Here is an 11769-nt window from a genome sequence, read left to right as displayed (position 1 = left end):
ATCAAGGCTGGGCTTTAACATGTTGAGGAAAACCTCACAAGGTCAGTTGAGGCTTGCCTGCAGCCTAAGGGTGTTTCACAATCTTCGCCGGCGCAATTTCTATTCTACAGTAAGAACCTCTAACATAACGAACCTTACCCAATTGAACCCTGGGTGTACTTGATTCTGTATTGATCCTTGTATTTTAGGTCATACGTGGTCGTGGGACCCTTCATTCGATACCAGGTTAGGTGGTATTAATAGAAAAAGCCTGGACACGATTGACCAATTTCAATGACAGATTTCCAACCATGCTGGCCTGCAACAACGGCCTGCACGCCGTTGTTGCAGGCTTTCTAGTGTTTCCAGTTTGGATTGCAGTCATCACTTCGATTCAAGTGCGGTCTTTTGACTCAGTCTTATCTGTGCCCCTTCTGCAGAAAGCATCTGCTTAATAATGAGTAAAGGTGCCTGGGTATAAAGGGAAAGGCCTGAGCTCCTGCCAGCTAAATGCACAGCTTTTTAAAATGCCTCTGGAATATACAGGGACACTTGTTAAATCTTTGCAGCTCTAATAGGAGCTTAGTTCCCAGTGCTGGGAATAGGTGACTGGGTGTGAGGATCGTCTTCTTTTAAATCAGCAGCTGTGAGAATTGAAAGGATCTTTTTTATATAATTAATTGAAAGTACATTTGTACAAGGGGTACAATCATCTTTATGAGTGACAGATAAAGCTGCAAAATGATTGTTGGCGACTGGTGCTCAAGTAGATAATGAGATATAATGTCGCCAATCATCTCTATTATAACAAAAATACACTGAATGACACTTTTCTCATTCGCAGTTCAGCGATTGACTCACCAACCAAAGTGATGGCCACAGATAAAGATGTGAATAGAATAAAATCCACACAACAAAGGGTTGCTAGTTTGAATCAGGTTTTCAGTTTAGGTTGTTAAATGCTGTCAAGGCTCTTTATACTGTTCCAGGATACAAGTCAGCTGTAAATGCCTTATTATTGCATTGCAAAAATATAAAGAACAAAAACATTTTTTAATGTAAAGGAAATTATAATGTGCAATAATATAAAGCACAAAATCATTCCTTAATGTAAAGAAAATTAGAAAATGCAATAATATATAGAACAAAATCATTCTTTAATGTAATTCATATGTTCTGTACGTCACCATTGTTGTTGAACCCTTTGATTACAGCAACTCAAGGTAACCTTTCCCTTGAGTTGGACACAAGAGCAACTCATTACAGACCCTATACACCTTTGATGTATGAACTCAAGCTTGCTCTTACCAGAACGCAGATACAATCTTTACTCTCTTATCCATCAAAGCTTTTACTATAAGAGATACAGTTTCAACCGTATGGATGCACACGTATCACACTATTGTGACCACAAAGACAGCATGTCCCAGAACCTCTCAAAGGGAATCCACTTTGTACTGACAACCAGTTCAACATCATGTTTTGATTTGAGAGGCGTATCGTTCATAGCACCGTGGATAAATGAAATTGAGAAAATTAGAGAAAAGGGATTTTATTTCTGTATTGGCCATTCCAATAAGGGTCAGTCTGATAACCACTCAGCACATCTCGAGAGGAGAAACCATGCCGTCTAATCAGAGAACATGACAGTTGATGGGTTACAAACCAGACGCATGCACAGTCCGGCTGGCTTCAGGATTATCAGCCGAATCACATTCTAACCACGGTTCAACTTGGATTGGATGTCTAAATAAGAGGGCTGGAAACACGCTTAGTAATTTTCCAAGACAGGTAGATAAACGTTTCATCTCAATGTTAAACTAATCGGTAAATCGTGGACCGGATATATGAAAAATGTTGTCACAGGAGAAGAAAAGACAAGCTCTCAGCCTTGAGTGTGAGACAGGGACAGCAATTCCGGCCACTCTTTGTTAGGCTGACGCTGGGTCGATCAGATCTTGGTTCATGTGTTTTGTACCGAAGATTATCGGGATAATCAGGATGGTTGTCACCTTTGACCTGAGTTGAGGTGGCCCCCGATGAATGAATGAAAACCCAGCATTAAAGTGTGTGAGTGACCTTCATTCCAATGGGATCGATGGAGTAAGCCCAATCAGGACTACTCTATATCATACGCTGTGGCACAACTTGACAATGGAGCATTCATACGAGCTTTGGATCAAATTGGATCTGTAGGTTTATTAACGCGAGAGGATGTTAGTTGTTAAAAAGTGACCCGAAGGCTGAGCTTTATTCCTGACATTTACACAGTGTGCTTCCTCTTGACCTGTAGCCAGGGGAAGCTGGAGTGTCTGCCATGCACTCTGAGGAGAGCCTGAAGGGCCCGCTGAACACAGTACCATCATTATTAGGCTGTGTGTCGGCTATAGAGGTGTACCCGTCTCTCTCCAAAAGCTGCCTTTTGATTTTATCCTCAACTTTTCCACATCGGAAATCACGCACACACGCACACATCCACACGCACACACACGCACAAACACACAAACACACAAACACACACACACACACACACACAAACACAAACACACACACACAAACACACACATATATTTCAGGTATAATATATCAGCATAATATATCAGAAAAGAATAAGACAAGATATTAAAATGTTGAAAATATGAACCACCCTCACCTCACCCAAGACCATAAAGTGTTAATAAAGCAATATAGGCCTAATAATATTATTAAAAAATTTGTATCATATTATTATATATTTTAATTTTCTTTATGGGCAGGACATTGAAGAGAGACAGGTAAGTGGGTTGAAAGAGGGGATGATTAGGCAATGTATTACCCATATGTTAGCTCATGACTGGGATCAGCCACCCAGCCACCCAAAGGTGTTATTATTGGATATTAAAAGTTACCAGAGCGGGGTGACATGCTGAAATTGTGTTTATGTTGTTGTTGGAACATGTGTGCCACGTTGCTATGGTGTCATTACAGTAGGGGATGCACGAGTACTAGCAGATGACTCCTCTCACAAATCAGACTTTAGTCGGCCTGTTAGGGCCAAGATCAACAGTCGACATGCTGAATATCAATGCAGCTCTTAACCAAATTGAGGCCTTCAGAAATACGTTGGCTGAAGTCATTCAGCAGATGTTTTTCGATCTGATTCTTTCTGTCTTCTCTGACAGTCACAGTAACATTTATTTCATTGAACAGTTCCTAGTGGCTGTTATGAATAAAGGATAAGGCCAGATGGGGGAAAGGCTTCTCTCTAGTGTGTCATCAAACTTATATGCAGTTGAAATCATCTGAAGGATCCCACCATGGTGACGAGCAAAACAATGATGCAACCAGAGAAGCCGAGCTATTTGGGTTTGGTCTAAAGTGCAGGGTTTTTGTGAGGTATCAGTCTGACGTGCATCCAAGGCTCAGGCTGAAAAGGAGCTTCGCCGTCTCACTATGTTATTCTCTCCTGGTTTTCCCTCCCCTTAAGGACTCGATAGCGACTGCTTTGTTAGGCCCGGGCGCCTGAGGCTAAGGCTCAACATGTTTAATGAATAGATCCGGAGCTGATCCTCTCTCATTCCGATCATGAATCCAAGCTCTGGAGAACAACGTGATACAGGGGATCAAAAGGCTTTTTTGAGGTCACCTGTGTGTCAATCAAGCAGCATCCACTTCACACTACTTGGCACACTCGCATTTCAGTGTAAGAGAGAGAGAGAGTAAGACAGAGACAGAGGGAGAGGGAGAGAGAGAGAGAGAGAGAGCGAGAGAGACAGAGAGAGACAGAGAGAGAGCGAGACAGAGGAAAGACAACAGTTTTACTCTAGTCTGGTACTACGGCATCATTAAATGTTTAATGATAGCAGTTATGAAGTTTTCAGCTTCTACTCAATACGAATACAAATGAGTAAAAACTACTGATATTATTCACATCACAATTAATCATTTATCTGGAAAGTAAACAAAAGTTTTTGAGGTACACATTTCTATTTTTAATGATAAAGACATGTACTTTGAATGTTAATAGGTGCCAGAGTGCATAAAAGTTTATCTAAATAGTGTGCGTCTTGGGGAACCCCCCCCCCTACAGAGGTCCGGTCTGAATCCGATATTACCTCATCCAAGGAGGGCCGCTGCTCAATACAGAGAAACATTATCAACAACACTCAGAAAAAACACACGAACGAGGAAGAATCCTTTAAAAGGAGAAAATAAGTAGTTACAATTAATGGTGGTAAGAAATAAATTAATGTGTGTGTATGAGTGTGTGTGTGTGTGTGTATGTGTGTGTGTGTGTGTGTGTGTGTGTAGTCACACCGTACACTATTAAATCTGTATTAACATCAGACAAAGCCTACTAGACATTTCTGGACATACTCAACAGATATGTCATCTCCTCTGCTAAACATCGCTGTAATCCTTAAATCCCAACATTTGCATGTCAAGGCGATTAGTTCCTTGATGTGCTAATCCACCAAGAAAATAAAGTTCACTTCATTTCAAAAAAGAGAACTAGAAAACCAATTAAATATAATGATGAACTAAGACTGTAATTAAACTAACACGCGTTACAACCACACTTCTGGTCTCCTGAGACCCACCTCCCCTACAGGGACCATGATATTCTGAACGTCATTACTATAATCTATAGAATATGCAGTCAAATAGTTTATATTCAGGGAAGGAAATGTGGGATTTGTGAGCCATTTCCCCACTCTGAATCCCATAGGAGACAATTTGACCTCCACACACATTGTGCTAGCTTGGTTCCGCCCGTCTCCGTACTTCCGCTCAATTTTCATTTCACTTCAGTACTAGGTCTGGGAGTGCTGTATGTTCGAACAATTTCTTTTCCCTCAAGTTTGTCCCTCCAATCAGCGAACAAGAGGCGCGGCCTGAGAACAGTGACGTACAGGTCGTGCGCGAGTTTCAGTTGTAGTCAAACGAATACCAGGAAGCAGCAGGAAGACCATGGAGAAAGCTATTCAGTCTGTTGTGGAAACTCTGCCGAATATAGATAAATTAAAGCCAGATTTTTTTTTTGTTGGTGGTGGTCAAGATGTTGTGGCGCTTCTTCCCACAGGATTCGGGAAAAGTTGAATTTTCCAGCTGGCTCCGTTAGTGGTGAAGGAGTTTGCTAAGCATGAAATATGTCACGACCAAATGTTAGCGATTGGTTAAGGCAGATCCGGAGTGGCACTGGGCAGAGCCAATAGGTTTTAAACTTCAACAGCACCCGCCTTCAAGTGAGAAATCGTTTGTCTCTATAGCAGTTCTAGACCATTGGTATGAATGAAATGAGTATGAAGGTCTAGTTAGGACTATATGGAAGCATATATGTAGTAAAATTCAAAAAGCAATGCAATTTCCAATTTGCAATTCAATAAGTCATTACATTATGCAATTGACAATTCATTATGCAATTTAATAATGTTATTTGTAAATACGTTATTCAAAGTGTATTTTAATATGCAAAGTGACAATGAAATCCTCAATAAAATTTGCAATAGTTATAGCAATAAAAATAGAATAACATTTTGTCAAATCTTTTGAGTTCCTTTATTCAAATTGAAAAGCTATAGCGTCCCCGTGATTGCAATGCACTTCGCCACGCTCCGTGTGTTGCAAAATTCAAATGACATTTCAATCCGCAAAACACTTTGCAAATCGTTTTGCAAAACGTATCAGCCAATCGCGTCTGGGCGGGAACTACGTCACTTGCTCGTCAGACCAGCTGATCATCCACGCACGTTGCAATTTATTTATTTATTTATCCCGCAGCAGCTGCCAGACCGTCTTTTCCGCCATTTTCAGTTATAATTACGTAAACTCAGTCAAACCATAGACCTATTAAGAGTCAAATCTGGCACAATGGTAGGCATAGAAAATAAATTGCAACATGCGTGGATGATCAGCTGGTCTGACGAGCAAGTGACGTAGTTCCCGCCCAGACGCGATTGGCACTTTGCAAAACGATTTGCAAAGTGTTTTGCGGATTGAAATGTCATTTGAATTTTGCAACACACGGAGCGTGGCGAAGTGCATTGCAATCACGGGGACGCTATAGCTTTTCAATTTGAATAAAGGAACTCAAAAAATTTGACAAAATGTTATTCTATTTTTATTGTTATAACTATTGCAAATTTTATTGAGGATTTCATTGTCACTTTGCATATTAAAATACACTTTGAATAACGTATTTACAAATTACATTATTAAATTGCATAATGAATTGTCAATTGCACAATGTAATGACTTATTGAATTGCAAATTGCAAATTGCATTGCTATTTGAATTTTACTACATATATGCTTCCATAGGACTAGGCTAACATTGTGCTTTAAATAAAGTAGCAATTCAATTTAATAATATATTTGCAATTGCAGAATATATCAAATTCTTTGTATGTGTGCATACTTGGCCAATAAAGCTGTTGTTTGTGCAAATAGAATGAATTAGTGCAGAATATACAAATCTCAGAATATACACACACACACACACACACACTAAGGACTTAGTCACAGACTGTAGTGAAAAGTAAGGTATTTAACCTGCTTTTAAAAGTGTTCAGTGTAGGGGCCTCCCTGAGGTCCTCTGGTGGGGTGTTCCATCTCTAAACATGACACCCAAGACTGGATTGCATATTAAAATGACTCTTAACATCACTGAAACAAGTTTACATTCAGATAAAGACTTTGAATGACACTGCTTGAACAACAGAGGAAAAGTTCAATTGAACAAAAATATTGATTGGGGTTAGGTGATGGCTGACCTCCAAGTAGCGTTGTTGAAATATGAAATGAGACAGTGGACTGACAGGAGAGGTGCAGACCTTTGGGATCTGATAGGAGAGCATTGCTTCTGGGATCTCGGGGGCTCACAGCCATATTGTCTAATGAAAGTATAATCCCGGTAAATCACATGGACCACCCAGTGGATTGGTGAAGAACTAACAGCGATGTGTCAATCAGTCAGTACGTTTACATGCACAGCTTAATTCGATTAAAGCCATAGCTCGACTATGCTCCTCAATTGGACAACTGCAATTGTCCGCGTATACTTGGCGGTGAGTAAATCGATTCATTGGCCGAAGCATGTAATGCCCCGGTACGATAGGTGGCGCTGTTCCCATTTCAACTAGTGGTAATAGAGCCACCGGTTGACCTCTTTACGTCACCAGCAACAACAAACTAATTTGAGAAATATGTTTTCAGTAGGCAGCTGTCAGTTCACTTCGGGTCCATATCATTTCTCTGAAGCTCCATTGTTCCGACCTCTCGGTCGTATGCCGTCTCCTCCGGCTGCTCTGCCGGCAGAGCAGTCCGCATACGACCGAGAGGAATGGAGCATCAGAGAAATTATATAGACCCGAAGTGAACTGACAGCTGTCTGCTGAAACATCGCTTTCTCCTCCATGTCGCGTTTCAATCTGGACTTCAGAGAGTCAAAGCCAAAGTTAATTTCCCCCAATTCCTTTTCCCCATGGGCGAGATAAACCCGACTAGGAGTCTTTACTTGTGGAAGTACCAGAGAGTCGGAGAACCCGACGCAGTCTGTAAGATTCGTAATATCAGAGAATACCCCTGTCAGTTCGGCCGCGGCGCAATGAATGAATAAAGATCGTAGTTATTTTACAACCTCGTTGATTAGCAACATTTAGAAAAACATGGACTTTTAATTCAGCCTTAGGTTAAATCAAAGCGTAGTGTGTACTGAATGCATGTTGATGATGATACACTCCTTATAGGGGGTAACTACATTGGCACGACACTGGCTTCCTCCAACTTCTGCGCCAGCTTTTTAAATAAATCGCCGACCCAAAGTTAGTTGACAGCTGTCTACTGAAAACATATTTCTCCCCCCAGAACAGCCCCTCCGCCTCCCGTCCGTATACATTCCCCGCTGCGGCGCAATGAATGAATAAAGATCGTAAACACGTCGGGAGAATTTTTTTTTTATTGTGCCCAAAGTTACTACTTTACAACCTCGTTGATGACCCACATTTAGAAAAACATGTACTTTTAATTCAGCCTTGGGTGAAATCGAAGCCTAGTGTCCGTGTGCTTCCACCTTTAATGAATGCATGCCATGCGCGCTCCCGCGGCCGGGACACAATTCTTATAGGGGTAACTACATTCACCGGCTTCCTCCATCTTCTGCGCCACCTTTTTAAATAAATAGCCGTTTCTCGTTATCCCTCATCCGACGGCGGCAACAACAACAACAACACGACTATCGTCTCTTTCTACTTCCGGCTCACGGCCCCGGGAAAAGATCTCGAGCATGCGCAGAACGCAATTCAAACGCATAATCCAATTCGATTGGCTACATGCACCCTTAGCTTGACTATGAATCGCATTATCTAGGGGTCTTAATTCGACTATGAGTAACCCAATTTGATTCGAGTATAGCTCGACTAAGGTGTATACATGCATCTTAGTAATCCAATCATAGTTGGACTAAGCCAATAAGTCGACTTTCTTGAGTGTCATGTAAATGCACAGGAAGACCTGGCTAATATTTTGCTTGCGTTGACCTGATGTAATTTCCTGTGTGAAGTCAAGCCCCTCAGCTCAGTAGTAGCACAATATTCCAAGAACCATCAACATAACTCCCTCCTCATCCTCATCCTCATATTCAACCGCTTATCCGGGGTCAGGTCGCGGGGGTAGCAGCTCTAGCAGGGGGCCCCAGACTTCCCTTTCCCTGGCCACATGGACCAGCTCTGACAGGGGGATCCCGAGGCGTTCCCAGGCCAGTGTTGAAACATAATCTCTCCACCTAGTCCTGGGTCTTCCCCGCTGGACGTGCCTGGAGCACCTCCCTAGGGGGGTGCCTAGTAGGCATCCTTACCAGATGCCCGAACCACCTCAACTGACTCCTTTCTAAGCAGAGGAGCAGTGGCTCTATTCCGAGTTCCTCACGGATGGCTGAGCTTCTCACCCTATCTCTAGGGAGACGCCAGCCACCCTCCAGCCAAACTAAAGAACTATGTATATTGACTGTAGTTTGAAAAGCAGCCATTTCTATTTTATACCATGGATGTTTATAAAACCCACATAACATTCTCTCAGGAGGGAAGACATGAAAAATGTAAAGTTAACCTTAAAATGTGTACAGATGTTTGTGTGTACGTGTGTGTGTGTGTGTGTGTGTGTGTGTGTGTGTGTGTGTGTGTGTGTGTGTGTGTGTTTGTATGGGCATAAGAGAAGGAAAGTGTGATGCATCTCATGGGGATTTGCATATGGATCATGCTTCGAGTGTAGGACAAAATGACTTGCTACTCGTGACTAATCATTGACAAAACCCTCCTACACGCAACTCTCCCCACTGACAGCTCACTGCACAAATATAAAAGAGAATTTAGCTGGAGGTTTGTCATTGCCTCAATAAGGAGCACATTTCTTCCTAAAACTGAGTGTATACAATGGTGTGTATGTGTGTGTTAATTTATTTATATATATATATATATATATTTTTTTTTTATTATATACATATATATATATATATATATAATATATTATGGAAGTATGGAAGCTATGGAAGCCCATTCGCACCAGTAAAAAAAAAAAAAAGATGAAAACTCTTCCTTGATAAAAAAATAAAATCCCCATTGTAAGTCGAAATTATGAGATAAAAAGTCAAAATAATGGCATCCCGAACCATGCAAAAGACAAACAATCCTGAATAAGTTAAAGGTCCCATGGCATGAAAATTTCACTTTATGAGGTTTTCTAACATTAAGTTGAGTTCCCCTAGCCTCCCTATGGTCCCCCAGTAGCTAAAAATTGTGTTAGGTGTAAACCGAGAAGTAGGTATCTTGCTCCATCTTTGAAAAAAGGATTGCTGAAACGCTTTGATTTGGCTTCCGGTCCAGTATGACGTCATACGGGACCAGGTTACCTCCCCTTTCTCTGCTTGGCCCGCCCAGAGAATTTGGCCCGCCAATGAGACAATGAGCTAGGACCGCGCGAGCGCCACATGTGTGTGTGTGTGTGTGTGAATACACACACTGTAACGCAAGTGTTCTTTGTTATTTGGATAACCGTTCTGCTGTTGGTGTTATGGCGCATAACACGCAACACAATAACGCAAGCTTGCATAAAGCTCCCATTTGGGGCTCCAGCGGGAGACAACCCCGGGCAACGGGCAGCGTTTAGCGGGGCTCTGACAGACAATCCTGGGCAACAATCCTTTTCTCCTCCATGTCGCGGTTCCCAATTCCTTCTCAACCAACCCGACGCAGACAACCCCGGGCAACAATCCCTTTCTCCTCCATTTCGCAGTTGTACTTATTATTGACGTGGAAGTGGAAGAACCAGAGGCGTTTGAGAACCCGATGCAGTCGTTTGAGATTCATAATATCATCCGGAGGCGCAAACAGCTTTTGACCATGATAATATATATTATATTATATAGATATCTAAATATAATGATATTATATAGATATAGAGCTCCAGGACTCCCGCCGGAGCACCCGGAGTGTTCAGTGTTCCACTGTAAACACTAGCGGATGGTACCGTGGCCGCAAACTGCTCAGGGCCACACACCCCCCCCCCCCCCCCCCCCACCTTGACCCGCCTCTAAAAACAGCACGTTTGTGGAGAGCTCATAGTGGCACTGGCTCGTAGTGGCTGTAATTCTGCACCAAAGCAGAATTTCTTGAATGTCTTCAAGTACTGTATTAGGGGCCCACTAACACCTATATTAAAGCATCCATAAAATAGCATACCATGGGACCTTTAAGAATTACAGCTATGGTTACTTTTGTTAAAGTCTTTCAATAAGTACACCGTTACAACTAAACAAATTAGATCTCTGTTCGTGTAGTCAAAGCTACACAAACAGAGATCTCATTTGTTTAGTTAATTTAAGCATGGTTGGGGATGCCAGCGATGATGGTGACAATGAAGGGACCTTTGAAAACAGTGCTACTGGAGCGCATGCACACTTTACTTTTTATCTCATTATTATGACTTTTTATCTCATAATTTCGACTTTTTATCTCATAATTATGACTTACAATGGGGATTTTATTTTTTTTATCAAGGAAGAGTTTTCATCTTTGGACCTGCGCGCATGTTTTTTTTTTGACCTGCTCGCGCATGTTTTCTTCCAGGTCCAAAAAAAAACATGCGCGCAGGTCAAACATTTTTTTAAATTAATTTCTTTTATATTTATTATTTTTATAAAAAAAAATTTATCATTTTTTTTCAAGAAAAATAAAAAATTGCAAAAACACCAATGATGATTCATAATGTTTCTCAATCAGATGCTTATTAGTTTTCTGGGGAACAGAAAAGCAGCCTCCTATCAAATGTATCAATCATTAAAACAAAGTCCTCATCTTCAGTCATTGGGACTGTAATCCTGTGTGTACCTACAATGCATTTTGCTCTGGCGTCCTCCTTGGTCTGTTGTTGTTCTGGGATGCACTAGCTTTATTTGCACTCAGTGGCCCATCCTTGTCGGAGGCCTTCTGTACCTGTGAGGTAGAATGGAGGGGGGGTCGGATTTTTCGGTCTCTCATCCACTCCCGTCTCTCACTCAAACATACGCGCACACACAGCTCCAAGTTGTCTCTATACTATATTTCTGCTCCTTTCTCCCGTCATAAGAACATTACTGTATGTAACCGTTTTAGTGTTTCTCATGTCACAGAAACCACAGTGAATCCTGTGTTTCTGTGCCCCGCTGTGGTGTCGACAGCACAGAGCTCCGGTACAGTTGCAGGACAGCTTGTATTGTATTCCAATTTTAGCGAAAACACACATAACATTAGCTTGAAAGAAAAAAACTGTACGTATGCTT

Source organism: Micromesistius poutassou (assembly GCF_964030765.1).
Source record: "Micromesistius poutassou genome assembly, chromosome: 8".
Lineage (NCBI taxonomy): Eukaryota > Metazoa > Chordata > Actinopteri > Gadiformes > Gadidae > Micromesistius > Micromesistius poutassou.
Note: the sequence above shows the minus strand (reverse complement) of the source record.